Source organism: Vicugna pacos, chromosome 2, assembly GCF_048564905.1.
Source record: "Vicugna pacos chromosome 2, VicPac4, whole genome shotgun sequence".
Lineage (NCBI taxonomy): Eukaryota > Metazoa > Chordata > Mammalia > Artiodactyla > Camelidae > Vicugna > Vicugna pacos.
In genome coordinates this window covers 16,551,280-16,567,178 of record NC_132988.1, presented here as the reverse complement: position 1 = coordinate 16,567,178, position 15,899 = coordinate 16,551,280, and the positions used below count along the sequence as shown (strand labels likewise).

At 39.2% G+C, this 15,899-nt stretch overlaps 1 protein-coding gene across 16 annotated transcripts in view; it reads left to right on the top strand.

Moving 5' to 3' along the window:
- ARHGAP10 (Rho GTPase activating protein 10) overlaps positions 1 to 15,899 on the top strand; it is a 301,281-nt gene that overhangs the window by 129,300 nt on the left and 156,082 nt on the right. The gene's annotated exons all lie outside the window — the stretch shown is intronic.

Sequence of the window (15,899 nt, the reverse complement as noted above, 5' to 3'; positions counted from 1 at the left end):
GAAGTGTGGAGTCATTTTAACTTGTGTTGTCACTTAAAAAATAACCTTGGCGCATTTCGTTGCTGATCTAAGCCTGATCTGTGGCACTGAAAGAATAATGAGCGAAAGGAAGGAAACAGCGACAAAGCTAAAAAGAGGTGGTCGTGGCTGTCAATACAGAAACGTATTCATTTGGGTTGGGGGGTGTTTCCATATATAGAGTCAGAGGCAAAACTCTGTTTATTCAAGACTGGTTATCTTTTTTCCCGTTGTCTGACTTTCAGTTATTTTAGTTAGAAAAGAATCTTTGCCAGAGAGAAGGAAATTAAAAAAAGAGAGGAAAAACAAAGCTCGTTGGTCAGTGTTACTACTTGTCTGGCATTATTTCTGCAGCACTGAGGACAACGTGGTAGAATATTTCTTTTTCAGTGGCCGACATTATGGAGGCTCCTCGCCAGCCCTGGTTTTGGCACCTATGGTCTTTAGATAACACTGTTTCATATTTGTAAAATAAAATTTACAGGATGAGGTTTTTTTCAACACAGGTTAATTTCAGGTGAGGACCCAAGAATATAAAAATAATTAATGCCTCCCCTTCCCTCAGATGATATAACCGAGTCTGTGGCGTTTGTGCAGAGCAGGAAGATCTGTGCTTTGCTTTCCAATAAATGGGTTGCAGACCAGGTACATAAAACTATGTGCTTATGCACTATGGTAAATACGGCACTGCCATGGAAAGGGCAGGTGGTTGGCGGGCATTTTGCCAGGACTGAGAAAAATGCAGGAGAATGTCATTGTGAAAGAGATTACGTGTCAAGCCGGTAAGGACTGGTTCAAAAACTTCAAGAAGAGATCCAGGCTGTGTGATACAGCTTGAGCATAAATATGTGGACATACACCCACAGTAAGCACTTACTGAATTTTGTCTAAATGCCAGACAGTGTTCTGAATTCTTCTGGGCTCTGTCTCATTTCATCCTCACCCCAACTCCATCAGGCAGATATTATCCTTCTTATTTTATGATGGGAAACCAGGGCAGAGAGAACTTAAGTGACTCTCCCAAGGCCACATAGTTAGAAGTGGAAGGGCTAGGATTGGACCTCGTGCGTTCTGCCTCTGGAGCCCAGACTCTTAGCCCCTGTGCTGTGGGTGTCAGAGTATAACCGTGACATTGTGTTGCTTCCCAAGTAACTGACAGTCGTGAGTCAGCAGTGATGTCTGTTAGAAAATGTGTCAGTTAACCTGCTTCGTTTTGAAAAGGTACTTCCGTAGTTCTGTATATTATTTTAACACAATTTGTATTATTTCTTACCTAACTCTATACTTTTTCTGAGACCTTGATCATGCAAAACGCTCTTCCTCAACTGGGATCCTTAATATGATTAAAACTATTTTCCGCCCTTCACAGAGGTTGCCGACAAATTACTACGGAGTTGTTTTCATCGTGATCATAACTTGTAAGGAGACTCTGAGAACTGGGGGAGACCTTAGAGGTGCTCTAGTCTACTTGTTTGCAAACCGCCTGGGAAGAAAACTTTATTTTCAAATAAAAAAATTTACATTTATGCGTATAGAAAACAGAAAACAGAGTTCCCTTATTAAAGCAGGGGAGGGGGCCTGGATCCCCACCCTCTCAGCTTCCTTCTTCTTACAGAAATCTCTGCTTTACTTCCATTGATAGCCAAAGCCGCTTTCCGGGACCTGGGTGCCGGGGGACGGCTCATCTAGGCTAGATGGTTCAAGAAAGGCACACAGAGGATCTGATGTCTGAATTGATGACTGAAGGTTTATTTGGAGTCCGCTGGGACTGAGATGTACATTCCAGGCAGAGTGAGTAGCATATATAAAGTTCTGGTGGCAAGAGACAGCATGGCCCATTTCTGGTCCCCAGGGAAACCCAGCATCACTAGAGCAAAGAGCCAGGGAGGACGGGAGATGAGGCCTGAGATGGGGGCAAGGGCCTGACCTTGAGGGTTTTGAGTTTAGTCCATTAAATGGTTTTAAGGAGGGCAGCGAGTGATACATTTTAAAATCTCACTCTGGCAGAGCAGAGGAAGTTTAGAGATGGCAGGAGTGGATGGAGGGGATGTGGGTTGGTGTGGTCATAGCAGGAATGGAGGCCAGGGGATCTCTTTGGGAGAAACTTTTAGAGAGAAATTGAATATTGAAGTATAGGGAGAAGGGGAAGGTTTCTGGCTTGAGCAACAAGCTGGTGCCATTTACCAAGATGCAGCACAGAGGAGGGTTGAGGAAGATGGTGACTTCAGCTGTGGTCCTGTTGACTTAGATTGCTGTGGGCCACTCAGAGGGAAACAGCGCAGCACTTGGCAGCTTTAGCAACATTGGACTTGGCGCTTACCTTCCTCCACCGGGCACCATGCTGCTTCTCCCCTGAGTTTTTGGACCTTTTCATTTTCAGCCCTTGCTCCTTAAGTGTTATTCCCCACCATTGTCTTGTCGGTTTTTCTCTGTCCGATTGCATGGTTTCACCCTCCAAGTCTCTCTGTCTCCAATCTCTATTTTTCTTACCCTTTTCTGAGTTTGGAGCTGCTTTTAGAACCTTCAGTTCGCTCTGGGGTATATCTCCAGGTCTCTTCTTCCTTTCACCATTTTCTTGGTAATTTTGGCATCACTTCAGATGACCCTTTGAGCACTTCGCTGCTTCCTTGGGCCCCTCTGCTTCAGTCATCTGGTTCTTGGCCCTCCCTCAGCCGTCCCCTCTCCCGCCCGCTGCTTAGATTCTGTCATCACAAGGGCTGCACCCCCTCCATCATCTAGTTTGCAAAGCTTTCTTCTTCTGACACCGCCTTCTGTCCTTTGCTGCTTTTTGCTCTTTTCTAGTGAGTATCCTTGTCTTCCCCACCAAGGCCTTTGATCAGCTGATCCTGCTGTTCCTCAGCTCCTCACACCCTCATTTCTTTCCTTCCTTGGTGTAAATTTCATACTCATGAAAGTCACTCTTTTGTGTTTTATTTTTTTTTGACAAATTTAACAAGTGTTTAAGTTGTACAATTTGATGTTTTTTTGAAGGTTTACAACATGATGATTTAATTACATATATATTGTGACATGGGAACCACCACCACCATCACCAATGAAAAGACCCTGTCTTGACCAGTCTTCCCTTTTGTCTATGGCCCACTTCTCTTTTTTCATAAACAGCAGGAGTTCTTCAGAAAGCTCTTCTACTAACGCCTCTCATTTCCTCCTTCCTGCTCTCGCCTGAGCTCTCTCCAGTCAGGCCCTTGCCTTCCCCTCTGCACTGTGCCGGTTTCCTCAAGGCCATCACGGTCTTCGTGTGCTTCCTCATCCAGTCAGTCCTCAGTCCTCCTGTTCTTTCCTGGCAGCAGCATCTGATGTGGCCAGTCACTGTCTCCTCTGTGATGCACTTGCTGCTCTTGGCTCAACAACATCACATCTGCCTGCTTTTTCTCCTACCCCATCAGCTTTTCAGTTTTTAGACTCCTCTGCCAGTTGCTCATTTCCCAGACCTCTTGATGTGGCTTTCTCTGGAGCTCAGTCTTTGGAGCCCCTCTCCCTTACCCAAGTGGTCTCATCCAGCCGCTGGACTCTTAAGTGCCATCCGTATGCTGGTAACTTCCAAATTTATTATCTACCTTGGATCTCTTCCCTGAACTCCAAGTTTTTATATCCAGCTGCCAACTCAGTTGCTTCTGGGATGTATGATAGCGTTTCAAACAGTGCCGGGGTGGGAGAGAATAATTGGGTTATTTATAAATTTTCTAAGAATTCTTGGGGGGAAAAACACTCTTTATGGAGCCAACATTTTATATAGGTATGTTCATTGTCTTATCCTATAAATACTAATATATAAATCATTAAAAAAAACCCAATACATGCTTATTGTAAGTCTTTTTCTTAAGCTCTTTGGTTAACTTGGAAAATTTTCATGTTTGTGTCTCCTTGAGTCTTCAGGATCACGTGACTTTCCAGTTGGATTACAGACTTTTGTTGTCTTTGGTCTATTTCCTTATTTTTAAACAGGGGAAAAACTATTCAGGTTTAATGCTACCAGTGGAGAAGTGTTTGTGGGGCCCCTTAGGTTTCTCCCCCACTGCCCCTGCCACTGTCCAGTGTATTGCTGTTGGTTTCCCACTTTTGGAGCAAAATCTATCCTAATTTTGGGGTTTTGAAGGCATTATTGAGTGAAAAGTTTGAATGAGATAGACTCTTCTTTTTTCTATTTCCCTGATTCTTGGCCAGGCCAACTATTGGGAATTATAAGTAATTTGTTCCTTGTCTATCAGATTATGAATTCCATGAGGTAGGAACCCCATCTTAGTATTACTTGGTACTGCGACACCAAATGCAATGCTTTATACGTGGTGGGCATTCACCAAATCTGTACTGGATTGAATGAAATTGGACTGTTGCTTAGAAGTGACAGAGCCAGGATTAGATTCAATCAGGAGATGGTAGGTGAACTGTTTTTCTTGTGTACACACTGTGGCACTGTGAGCTCCAGTGTTTGCATTCTGCTTAAAGAAAATAAACCCACTTTGGAGTCTGTGGGTATTGCCGATGAGTTTCTGATGGGCTTTATGCAGAATTCCAATTGCATGCTTCACAGAGCAGTGTCAGAGCTGATTGCCTATGTTTAATGCAAAGTTGTTTTGTCTTCTCTCCTGGCATCAGTCTTTGCTATTTTTTATGCCTTGTCTTGAAGATGCAGTCAGGTAGCGCTGTGACAATAGGTAATACCTCGTAAACTACAGAATGGAGCCTGGCCTTGCATTTGATCTGTGTGGGTGTCAATTAAGGGCTTTCATTTAATTGCCACATGAATTCAAATCAGGTTTGATTGCATGTGACAGACAAACTCAAAATAAGATGGCTTAAACAGGGTAAAAGTTGATCTTTTTCCCCCTTCTTTCTGAGGAAGCCTAGAGGTGGTCAGGTTAAGGTTGATATGTGTCTTGGTGTCAGACACTCTCCCTCCCCATGGTTTACCTTCCTGGTCACCTGAGGTCCAAGATGCTGGCTCCCATTTATTATATAGCCTTGTCTCTTGTGGGAACACTTTCCAGAGGAAGCACGCACTACTTTTGCTCGTGTACCACTGGCCTGAATGGAGGGGTTGGCTATACCTAGCTGCAAGGGAAGCTGGGAAGTGCTGAGGCAAGGAAATTGCTGTCTTCTGTCTCCAGACTCCATGTAGTGTTCTGATACTTGGGGAATCTATTATCAAGAATGAAGGGGAGAAGATCTGGGTGGGGCTGGTTTCCAACTAGCCAATCATGACTGCTTTGATTATCAGTGGCTATGTGGTGTGTGCATCATTTTCCTTCCCTCAGTTCACTGAAAGATTGCTTCGACTGTCTTGGTTAGCTAAGAGATAGTGTTTAAGAACACATGTGCTAAGAACACCATGAAAAAAGTGAAAAGACAGCCCACAGAATGGGAGAAAATACCTGCAAATGATTCATCTGATGAGGGACTTGTATCCAGAATATATAAAGAACTCATAACTCCATAATAAAAAGACAAACCAATTAAATGTGGGCAAAAGTTCTGATTCAGTCATTTCTTGAAAGAAAATACACGGGGTGGCTATAAGCATGTGAAAAGAGGCTTAACATCACTAGCTATTAGGGAAAAATGCCAGTCTAAACCACAATGAGATATACTCACTGAGATGACTGTAATTGAAAAATCCAGATAATAACCAGTATTGGTGAGGATGTGGAGAAATTGATGGTGGGTTTGAAATGGCATAGCTGCTTTGAAACAGTTTGTCACTCTTCAAGAAGTTAAACATAAAGTTACAGCTCGACCCAGAAAATTCTATTCCTAGCTATATAAACAAGAGAAATAAACCTACGTCTACCTGAAAACTTGCACAAGAATGTTCATAGAAGCATTATTTGTAATTACCAAAAAGTAGAAACAACCCAGATATCCATCAGCTGATGAATGGATAGATAAAATGTGGTACACCCATATGATCAACTGTGATTTGGCAATAAACAGAAATGAAGAGCTAATATGTGCTGTTTCATTTTGAAGCAGCTTATATTCAGAGACTGTCTTTGCCAATATTTTATTTACCACCGGTTCACTGTGGGAATTACAATAATTTCACAAGACAACAGCATACAGGATGCATCATGTCTCTTAGTACATACCGTCTCTAATAGCCTACATAATGTCTCTTAATAAGCTAATAAAGAAATAATATACTCCAAACCAGTGATAGGTTAATTAAACTATTGATTCAGGCAAAAGGTTAAGGGAATAGAGTCCAGATTTAGTTGAGGTGTATCTTTCTACCAGTTGGTCCTTGGGAGAGACAGCTTGGCCAACTGAGAACAGATGTGGCAAGTCCCCAGTTCATAGAGCATGTTGCTAGGAAACAAAGGCACCCGTGTTGATGGACAAGATCTTCCTGGGGCTGCTGCATGGCTTTTGCCACTGCTGGTCAGAGTGACCTTCACCGCAGCAAGAGCTAATGCCCCGAGGTCTCCAGAGAGTGATTTATGTTACCTGGAGGAGGGGAAAAAAGATACCTCGGTTCTTTGTCCCCCCAAAAATGAATTTTTAATAAGACCCAAGAAAGCATGATATAAACAGAAGATCTTATTAAAAGTGAAAAGGTAGTAAAATATAGTACACTCCCAAGACTTGGGGGCGGGCCATCCCAGAGTGTGAAAAAATGGTGCCGCTCCTTTGTTTCTCCTTATATCCTGGCTTAGAGGATTTTTTTGTGTGTGTGTGATTGATTGATTGACGGCTCATCTTCCCTGTGCTCAGGCACGCCCATCTCTTTTGTGCACACTCTTACCCATGAGGCACACAGAGAAACCTACAAGAAGGGGCCCACACTGCAATGTTAATTACATTGTAATGAGCATTGGGACAAGTGAAGCCGGGTCCTTCTCTCTACTGTGCAGCCACAGCGTTCAATTCTAGCCGGCTTCTTTGCTGGCCGTCATTTAGAGAAAGTAAAAATTTTTGGAGCCCCTTATCCTGAGTGCAGGCGTACTGTTATTTTCTCCGTTGCTCCCTTCCCCCTCCTTTCCCCTTGCCCAGTCCTCATTTCTATCTAACTGCCTAACATTTAGATCAGCAGAGGGTAGCCTTGCCCAGACCGAACTCAGGTGGGCAGCCCTCACAAACGTTGTGTATTCATAGGCTACGTGCCCCCTCTCCACAGCTGCTCCTTCACATGTTCTTATGGGTAAGCCCCCAGTGGTGCCCTTCACTAGCTGAGCTACTTCCTGAGTGCTTCCGGCAACTCCAGCTGTGGGTGATGACCTCCTGACTCATGAGTTCCCTTTTATATCAAAGCTGTAACTTTGTTCTGGAGAACAGCTTCACTCTTAACAACAGCTTCACTGTTGTCATAAACAAGAAGATCCGAAATTATATCAAACCACAAAGCAACACGCTTCAGTGTGGAGGAACCTTGCAAACAGTCTGCTGAGTGAAATAAGCCAGTCCCAAAAGACTACATGTTGTTTGATTCCATTTATATGAAACATCCAGAACAGGCAAATCTATGTAGACAGAAAGCAGATTAGTGGTTGCCCAGGGCTGGGGGTTTGGAGGGAAATAAAGAGTAATGGCTCATGGGTATGGTTTTTTTTTTTTTTAAAGGGGTAATGAAAACGTTCTAAAATTGATTTTAGTGTTGGTTGTACGACTCTGTGACTATATTAAAAGCCATTGAACTGTCCACTCTAGGTAAATGTTACGGTGTGAATTATCTCAAAGCTTTAAAAAAAAAAAAAGGAACACAGCTGCAAATAAATACTTACTATCACTAAAATAAGGCTTTTAAATGCCTGTAAACATTGACTGCTTCATGCCAGCCATATTTCACGTACCACGGGCTGTGAAGTGATCATGTCACTCATTCTGGGTTGGAGAAGAAAGCACTTGGCATAGTTATTTTTCCCGTGGCAAGCTGTAGTCCCTCAGCAGATGCAGCTCTCCTCCCTGAAGGGTGAAGTATCACCCCCCTCCCCCCACCTCAACAGTTTTGTTATATAACATGCTTTTTGCTTCATTGACATGCTTGCCACATGTCGCATTGTGCTGTGACCCCCACACGCTTGCTTGATAAATAATTACCATTCTGTGAAGTTCTCCCACACATCGCATTCAGGCACTGCTTAGAGAAAGTGCTTCCCGTTTTGCTTTCATTAGTCAGACATTTCGAATATTATATTTGGCTTGATTTTGCCTGGTTTCTAGTGTAATGCACTTGAAAGGATACTTCTTTTTCTAATTCACCCATTTATATTTTTGTGGTGGTGATGGGACAGTGGAATCACCTGTGTATCTGGAGCATTATGCATTTTAGAGTGCATTTATACCGATTACGTTATGTAATATCTATGTGCATGGTAATGTACTCTGTTACTTTAAAAAGAGTGAATTAAGAACATATTGCTTCCAGAAGCCCATGCAATTGGATTGAAAAATAATAACATTTTCTGCAGCACATTAGCTGTAGCAAGATTTGTAGATATTTTATGATGCATGCCATTCAGGCATCTAAACTGTCATGGACTGTGTTTGCCAGAGAAAACAAGAGTGAGCCAGGGACCAAAAGGCTTGACCTTAAGGGAATTCACAGGCTATGAGTATTTGGAAACAAACAACTGTTCAGAGATCTAAGGTGCTTTGGGAGCTGAGAAGCAGGAGAGAGTAGGGCTGGCTGGGAAAGGTTGTACTAGAAAAATGGATTGTTAAATTTAATCTTGAGGATTTGGTAACAGTTTGGCAACTTTGAGGAAGGGCAAGGCAGAAGGAATCAAATCTTTAGAAAACATGTTGAGATAATCCTTAAAGTCAAAGGTTCTTAACAGTGAGTGATTTTCTGTCGCAGTTGAGATGCAGGCTGTTTCTACTGCCATCTAGTGGATGGAGGCCAGACATGCTGCACAGAGCAGGACTGCCCAGGACAGGACAGCTCTACATAGAAAGTATCATCTGGTCCAACCTCTCACTCAGTAGGGTTGCTGTTGAGAAGCCCTGCTTTAAAGCATTTGAAAAGACAACTCCAACAGTTTGTGGAATGAAATGGAATTGTACTGGCTTCTATTGCATGTGTGCATGGATGTATACCTGGTGTACATTTCAATTTAAAAAAGTGTAACAGCAGCATAATTTGTTGTAGTGCAGGGGATGATTAAAACCACAGTGCGACAGGCTCTGTCTGGCTTTATCCTTTCAAGTGTGGTGCGTCATTCAAGAATTTTGCTAAGATTCCAGTGTAGAGAGAAGAGGAAAGGAAGTAATTTTTTTTAAAGAATTCAGATGCAATTGGTAGAAAATGAAGGGGGTAGAATTAGAAATAGCATTTCTTGTACATAGACATCTGTGTTTTTCATAGAACGCAAGATTTTACCCCAAGGATAGTGTTGTTGATAGTGGCATACTGAAAGCCACATTTTATATTAATTCCAATATTTAAAGGAAAATCTGAACTTAACATTCATATAAATTTATCCTGAATTTATTCATGAAAATGCATGCTAAAAGACATTGGAGTGTGGATCATCAAAACATGTTTAGCTTTTGTAAATAAAGTTGTATTGAACAGTTGTATACAAGGTGTTGTGGACACATGTTTTCATTTTTCTTGGATAAATACCTCTGAGTCGGATTACTGGGTCTGTGGTGTGTGTGTGTGTGTGTGTATATGTCTGATTTTTAAGAAAATTGACCATTGTCCAAAGTAGTTTTATCCTCCTGCCAGCAACACATGACAGTTCCAATTGCTCCATCTCCTTACCAACCTTTGATTATGTTAGTGTTTTTCATTTAACCTAGTGTTGAGTGCTTTACCATGTGCTTTCTGGCCATTTATACTTCTAACATTGTGAAGTTCTATTAAAATCATTTGCTCATTTAAAATATGTTGTTGGTCTTTTTGTTACTGAATTATTTTAAGTATTCTGGATACTAATTCTACATTAGCCGTATTAATTTTGAATATATTAATTGTGAATATTGTGAATATTTTCTCTTATCTGTAGCTTGCGTATTCTCTTAACAGTGTCCTTTGATGAGAAGAACATACTAATTTTGATGAGGTTGAATTTATCAGTTAAAAAAAATTATTGGTAGAACTCTGAGAAAACTTTATCCCAAAGTTGTGAAAATATTTTCCCATGTTTTCTTATAAAAGCTTTACAATTGATCAATGACTTGTGAAGATTTTTTTGGGTAGTGTGTGGTGTTATTTGTGGCGATTGAGTGGTATGTATTTTTTCCTGTACAGATATCCAGTATTTCTAGCACCATGTGTTGAAAAGGACTTCCCTGTCATTGAATTGTGTAGGCATCTTTGTCATAAATCATTTGTGTATTTGCAGGTCTAAATCTAGATTCTCTATTATGTTCCATTGGTTTATTTGTCCTTTTGCCACTTGCACAGTATCATTATTTTATTTATTTGTTTGTAGGGGAAGGTAATTAGGTTTGTTTGTTTGTTTAATAGAGGTGCTGGGGATTGAACCCAGGACCATGTGCACACTAAGCATGCAGTCTACCACTGAGCTATACCCTCCCCCACCCCTACTTACCATTATTACTGTAGCTTTGTAGTAACTCTTAAAGCCAGGTGGTGTGATTCCTCTGTTTGTTTTTTTCCTTCCAAAATTATTTTGGCCATTCTAGATCCTTTGCATTTCCATATAAATTTTACAGCCAGTTTATTTGTAGGAATTATTTTCAGTATTCTGGATGCTAATCCTTCATCAGGATCCGTCATCAAAAAAATCTAGAGGCCAATATTATCAACATGGAGCCTTAATAATTCATGAGTCTGACTTTCTGTTAATTTAATCTCTAATTTCTCTCAGCAGTGTTTTATGATTTTCAGTATACGGTCAGGATATCTTTTGTTAAATTTCCCGAGGCATTTTATGTTTCCGGCTGCTATTTTAAAATGTATTATGTTTTCCATTTCATTTTCCAGTATGCTGTTAGTATATAAAAATGCAGTTGGTTTTTGTGTTCTACAGTTTTGCTGAGTTGACTTACTGCTTCCTGTATTTCTGTAAGATTTTTAATTGTACACAGTGGTACCATGTGTGAATAAAGACAGCTTTTTTTTTTCTTTCCAATCTATATGCCTTTATTTCTTTTACTTGTCCTTTTGCACTGTCAAGACCTCTAATAATATGTCGAATGGAAATGGTGATACTGGGCATCTTGGCTTATTCTCCATCTTAAGGGGAAAAGCATTTATAATTCACTGTAAAGTATTATGTTAGTTGAAGATTGTTCTTAGATGCCTTTTACATTGAGAAAGTTTTTGTCTTTCCTAGTTTTAATCACAAATGAATGTTGACTTTTGAAAAAATGCTTGTCAGTATCTATTGAAATGATCATTAAAGATTTTTCTTGAATCTGTTGATGGGTGAATTGCATTAAGTTTTCTTAGTTAAACTAACCTTGCATTTCTGAGGTTAACCGTACTTGGTAGTGATGTATAAGTGTCTTTGAATGTTGCTGTATTTATTTTGCTAATATTTGGTTGAGGATATTTGTATTTGTGTTTATGATGGATTTTATGTGTTGTGTTCTTTTTTTGTAATGTTTTTTTCTGATTTTGATATCAGGGTTACGGTGACTTTGGAAGAGTTAGTTGAAAAGTTTTCCATCTGGCTCTGTTGTCTCAAAGTATCTCAAAGTGGTTTCTTAAGTGTTTGAGAGAATTTTCCTGTGAAGCTATTTTGGTCTGTTTTTTCTTTTTCTGGTGGGGGGAAGCTTATAAATTAAAGATTGAATTTATTTAGTATGTAAAGAGATACTCAGATTCCCTGTTTTTGTGTGTTAGTTTTGATAAATTAGTTTTTAAGGAATTTGTTTCTTTCTTCTAAGCTGTTGACTTTTTTGGCATAAATTTCTTCATAATATCCATTTATTTTTGAAGAGGATCTGTAGTGATACCTCTTTTCTAATACTTGATACTGAATATTTTTAATTTTTTCTCAAAAAGTCTTGCCTAGAACTTTATCAGTTTTCTTAATTTTTTCCAGATGATCCATATTGTCTGGATTATATTTCACTGGATTTTGCTTTTATCTTTATTGCCTCTGGATTTTGTTTTTCTTTTAAACATTTCTTAAGATGGAAGCATTGATTTTCCATTTTATTATGAATGTAGACATTTAAATCAATAAATTTCCTTCTAAAACTACTTCTGCTTCCATCCCACAAATTTTGATGTGTAATGTTTTCATTGAAATTCAGTTCCAAAGAATTTCAAATTTTTTTGTGTGATTAGGGCATAGATGCTGACTTGTAACTCAGGTGTTATTTAGAAAGATATTTAAAAAATTCCAAATGGATGGAGATATTTTATGTGCAGTATTATTCTTGTCTTTCTACTTTAATTCTTTTTTGGTCAGATAACATACTCTGTATTTTATCAATAAATTGAACTTTACTAGTCTTGTTTCATTGTCCCAAATGTGGCCCGTTTAGTAAATGATCCATGTGTACTTGAGAACAGTGATTTTTCTGCTGTTGTTGGGTGCAGTGTTCTCCAAATGTCAGTTGGATCAAGTTGTTTGATGTGCAAATCTTCTATATTTTAATTTTTGATATTTTTCTATCAATGAATAAACTAGGCATGTTAAAATCTCTAACTCTGATCTTGTAATAACCTTTAATGAAAAAGAATATGAAAATGAATATATGTATATATATACATGACCTGGACACTATGCTGTACACCAGAAACTGACACATTATAACTGACTGTACTTCAACTTAAAAAAAAAAATCTCTAACTCTGATTAAGACTTACCTGTTTCCCTTTGAATGTGTAATTTTTGTTTCATGTATTGAATATTTGAAATCTTTTTTTGTGTGTATGCGCATTTGTGATTGTCTTCTTGAAGAAGTGACCCTTTAATCATTATGAAATGTCTCTGTTTCTGTGGTAATCGTTATCTTGAAATCTGCCTTGTTTGATGTTAATATAGCTACACTGGTTTTCTTATGCTTGGTGTTTACTTGGCATTTTTTTCATCCTTTTCCTTTTATCTGTTTGTTTCTATATGTTTAAATCTTTTTTTTCAGTCCTACTTTTAAAAAATCCAGTCCATTAGCCTTTGCTTTTAAATCAGGGTTTTAGTTAGTGTGTCTATAATTATGGACATGTATAGGTTGAAGCCTGCCATCTTGGTTATGTTTTCTCTTTGTCCTGTTTGCTCTTTGTTCTTCTGTTCTTCCTTTTCTGCCTTCTTTTTAGTGAAGTGAATATTTTTTAGTATTCCATTTTATCTCTTCTATTGCATGATTTTTAGTTATGCTTCTTTGTGCATTTTTTAGTAGTTGTCATACAGAATATAAGGTGCATTTTTCAGTTATCACATTATTAACCTTTTTGTAAACAATATAAGAACCTTCCTAGAGTAGACTTCCACTTACCAGCCTTTTGCCCTCTGCACCTTTGTTATATACTCTGTAATTCTACATACACTATGAGCCCAATAATACGTTACTACTTCTGCGTGATGAAATCAATAATCAGTAATCTTTTAAAGGAACTTCATGTTTTATTTACATGTATATGGATGTGTGTGTATAATTTTTTTGTATTTTAATACCAACATATTTATTCATTCTGATTTTCTTCAGTTTTCTTCTGCAGAGCTAAGTTTCTGTCTTGTGCTATTTCCCTTAAGTTCCTTAGGCTAATTTAATTTGACATTTCTTACAATGTGCATCTGCTGGAGAATTTTTTCATGTTTTGCCTGTCTGAAATGTTTTTATTTTACTTTTACTTTGTTGGATGTGGAATTCTGGATTAATAGTTTTTTTCCCCAGCACTTGAGAGAAGTCATTCCATTTTCTTTAGCCTCCATTTTCTTTTTTCTCATGACAAGTCATCTGTCTTTCTTAGCATTCTCTTGTGCATTGTCTGCTTTTGTTGCTTTCAAAATTTTCTTTTTATGATGTGCCTACGCGGCACATCTGGTTTTCTTTGTTTTATCCTGCTTGGGGTTCACTGAAGTCCTTGCATATAGGGGGTGATAATTCTTACCAGATTCAGAAACTCTTAGCCATTATCTCTTCCTATACTCTTTCTGCCCATTTTTCTCTTTACTTTCTGGGATTGTGTGATTGCATTATGTTAGACCATTTGATACTGGTTTCAGATGTACCTGCAGGATTTTAATTTACAAAGACAACTGAATGATGACATGGAGAGGCTGATGCCATTTGAAGAGAACTGTATTACTTACAGTTTCCAAGAGAAGAGGGCAAGCCATGCCACATGGGGCCACATGGGACCACACCAGGTCAGGAGTCAGGAAGGAGTGAGGGGAAATCCTAGACCATAGCCTTTATGGGGGCTTCACATGGGAAAGGCAAGGCAGAGAAGGGGGAAAAGCTTGAGCTGACTAGTCTGAATAATGCTGGTGGGCTCTAGGCTGTAGGAGTTGGTTTTTACTTGTCTGGTGTCTGGCCTGGGGGTGATTTGGGAGGGGGGAATACTGGCTTGGTGAGTAAGAGTTAGGTAAAAGGGATAGTTGGGGATATGGACTCAGGATTGGTTGGTTTTCTTGTGAAAGATGTGTTCCTGAACTCTTCATCACTGTTACTTTGTTTTCCATTTCTTGCCTATCCCTTTGTCTCTTTTTAAAAGCTTCTATCTCTTTGCTAAAATTCCCATCAGTTTATGCATGTTGACCCCCTTTTGCACTGAATCCTTTAACATATTTATAATTGATTTTAGGTTTCAGCGTGGCTCCTCTGCCCTCCAATACCTGGGCTGGTTCTGGTTCTGGTTCTGGTTCTGGTTCTTTTGACTGCCTCCTCTCCCGATGTTGGGTTACATATCTTTGCTTCTAATTTTTTATGCCTTCTAATTTTTTTTGGTTGAATTCCAGGTATTGTGTGTAAGAGAGCAATAGAGACTAAAAAGCAAAAGAAACTAAATCATACCTGGTAAAGGGCGTGCCCATTTTCCCATCAGGCTGCTAGGGTATAGGGCTGTCACGTCCTATGTGTTATGTCCTGTGTCATGTCCTGTGTCACGTTGGTTGGTGGTTGAGCCAAGATTCAGCCCTGTTGTTACTTTAATTAGGTTCTGTTCGAAGTCATGGGCTATATGTGATTTGAGGACGCTGTCAGACCATCTCTGGAAATTCTCCTGCCCTGCCCCTCATTCTAGCACACGCACCTCTTTCCACACTGCTCTCAGACGGCCCCGGGAGCATTTGGGGAGGTCCGATGGGAAGGAATGAAAGGGGAGGTTCACATTCAATTTGTGTCTGTTCTCCTAAGGATTCTAAACCATGGCACCAGCCCATACTCTACCTTTAAAACTTTGTTAGAATCCTGTTTTTCTCATCCCTGATGCCCTCCTGTGTCTTGCTGCTTCACAAAAGATGAAAACAGCTGTGTGCACATGTACACACCTTCTCTCCAAGAAAACACTTGTTACTTTCTTCATGTTAGTTCATTAGGTGTTTTGGTTTTTTTTTTTTTTTTTGTATCTCCAGCTCTCAGATGGTTATCAAAAAAAAAAAAAAACAACACTACTAGATGGACCTAGAAATGATCATACTAAGCAAAGTAAGTCAGACAGAGAAAGACAAATACCATATGATATCAGTTTTATGTGGAATCTAAAAAATGATATAAATGAACTTATTTACAAAATAGAAACAGACTCATAGACATAGAAAACAAATTTATGGTTACCAAAGGGGGAAAGAAGGAGAAGGATAAATTAGGAGTTTGGGATTAACAGATACAAACTACTATATATAAAATAGATAAACAATAAGGACCTACTGTATAGCACAGGGAACTATATTCAATAGTTTGTAATAACCTATAATGAAAAAATATGAAAAAGAATATATGTATGTATAGCTGAATCACTATGCTGTACACTAGAAACTAACACAACATTGCAAGTC